The sequence below is a fragment of the Schistocerca americana genome, unplaced genomic scaffold (assembly GCF_021461395.2).
Source record: "Schistocerca americana isolate TAMUIC-IGC-003095 unplaced genomic scaffold, iqSchAmer2.1 HiC_scaffold_297, whole genome shotgun sequence".
Classification (NCBI taxonomy): Eukaryota; Metazoa; Arthropoda; class Insecta; order Orthoptera; family Acrididae; genus Schistocerca; species Schistocerca americana.
In genome coordinates this window covers 1-2,500 of record NW_025726013.1, presented here as the reverse complement: position 1 = coordinate 2,500, position 2,500 = coordinate 1, and positions in this window count along the sequence as shown.

Genomic DNA, 2,500 nt, shown 5'->3' with positions numbered 1-2,500 from the left:
ACTACGCCAACCATGCCGGCAAAACGGTATCGCCATCTATGAAAATACGGCGAAACCACATGCAATACCTCCATCTATGCGAATCTGACAACACTACGTCCGCCATGTCGAGCGCACCACAAAACACAGCGCCATCTGTAGGTCTCCCGCGGCATGACGTCCTGCAACGACGATACCGCCATCTATGAGACGCCAAGCCGACCAAGACATCGATGGGCCCACAGTGCCCATCTTTCGACCCCACCCCACAAAGCCTGCGTCCTCTGTCGACCACAGCACCCCAACGCCAGCGCCTCTGCCGCACGAAATCGTGGACCGGCAATCACTCCACCTGCGCCCCACTCCAACCGCCCAACTCGCAACTCCAGCGGATGAACGGCGGACTTTTCCCGCAGTCGCAATGTGCAATCCACCCCTATAACATGCGTTTCATGAAGAGTTATCTCCAATATGCGACATTCCCGCTGTCCCTATACATGAGCTGCGGGCTGTACCAGTTACGAGCTAGAGACGCGACCGCGTTGCTCTCTGTACGAATGCCGATGCTGAGCGGTCAGCTAGGAGGCGCTCCATCCATGTCGGTACCGGTGAGCGTTGCACTCGCAGTCGCAAGAACGTACGGCAAGTATATTACCTGGAAGAGTCAATGACAGTCCACGCCCCCCTGCGTGGGAAGAGTCTTTCTAGGCCATGACCCACCGGAAGGGCGCAGCGTCCCCCACCCCAGACATGTGACGTCACACCATCGGTATTGACGACTAGACTGATTCCTTATAATCATTTGCCATACACCGGTGGAAGCTGCCGAGACGAGTAACTACATAGCGGGCTCGCCGTGTCACTAATGTACAGAGATACAACAGTTTCGACTGGAACCGGATTAAACGTATACACGGCGCTGATTAGTAATAGATAGAGCCATCAGAATACAGATAATGTATACAACTGTCCGTATACATGCTGAAAGACTCTGCTCACAATCACAACCACACGTCAGCCACACACCCTTATCACGCACTACTCTCTGCCTGTAACACGCACACAGACAATATGTAAGCACCAGCATGGAACAACACCCAGTGCATCCTCTCCGCCACATTAGACAATCCACACTGTCATAACCAGACTGGGAGGTCCACTCAGAAAACAGAATATCCCACCCACCCGACAACCACCATTGCTCAGCCAAGCCACCAACACCCACACATGTCCTACACAGGGGTGCACCCAACATCACAATACTGCCTCCTCTCACAGCACACAAACAATGGCAGGAATGAAAGACACAGGTCTGCCACAAGCATGGAATGAGAGCGCCGCCTGTCATGAGCCAAAGGTGCATCCTGACGTGGCAAATCAGATGATGCCGCAGGCATCCACTTACTATAATCACAATCAACAAACCGGCCGCCCCGCCCCGCCCCCCATTAAACCTTTCCTTACAACAATGTGTACCTTAACCTAACCTATATCGTACCGTAACCTAACCTATATCGTACCGTAACCTAACCTATGTCGTACCGTAACCTAACCTATGTCGTACCGTAACCTAACCTATGTCGTACCGTAACCTAACCTATGTCGTACCGTAACCTAACCTATGTCGTACCGTAACCTAACCTATGTCGTACCGTAACCCTAACCTATGTCGTACCGTAACCTAACCTATGTCGTACCGTAACCTAACCTATGTCGTACCTTAACCTAACCTATGTCGTACCTTAACCTAACCTATGTCGTACCTTAACCTAACCTATGTCGTACCTTAACCTAACCTATGTCGTACCTTAACCTAACCTATGTCGTACCTTAACCTAACCTATGTCGTACCTTAACCTAACCTATGTCGTACCTTAACCTAACCTATGTCGTACCTTAACCTAACCTATGTCGTACCTTAACCTAACCTATGTCGTACCTTAACCTAACCTATGTCGTACCTTAACCTAACCTATGTCGTACCTTAACCTAACCTATGTCGTACCTTAACCTAACCTATGTCGTACCTTAACCTAACCTATGTCGTACCTTAACCTAACCTATGTCGTACCTTAACCTAACCTATGTCGTACCTTAACCTAACCTATGTCGTACCTTAACCTAACCTATGTCGTACCTTAACCTAACCTATGTCGTACCTTAACCTAACCTATGTCGTACCTTAACCTAACCTATGTCGTACCTTAACCTAACCTATGTCGTACCTTAACCTAACCTATGTCGTACCTTAACCTAACCTGTATTGCGCCTTAACCTAACCTGTATTGCGCCTTAACCTAACCTGTATTGCGCCTTAACGTAACCTGTATTGCGCCTTAACGTAACCTGTATTGCGCCTTAACGTAACCTGTATTGCGCCTTAACGTAACCTGTATTGCGCCTTAACGTAACCTGTATTGCGCCTTAACGTAACCTGTATTGCGCCTTAACGTAACCTGTATTGCGCCTTAACGTAACCTGTATTGCGCCTTAACGTAACCTGTATTGCGCCTTAACGTAA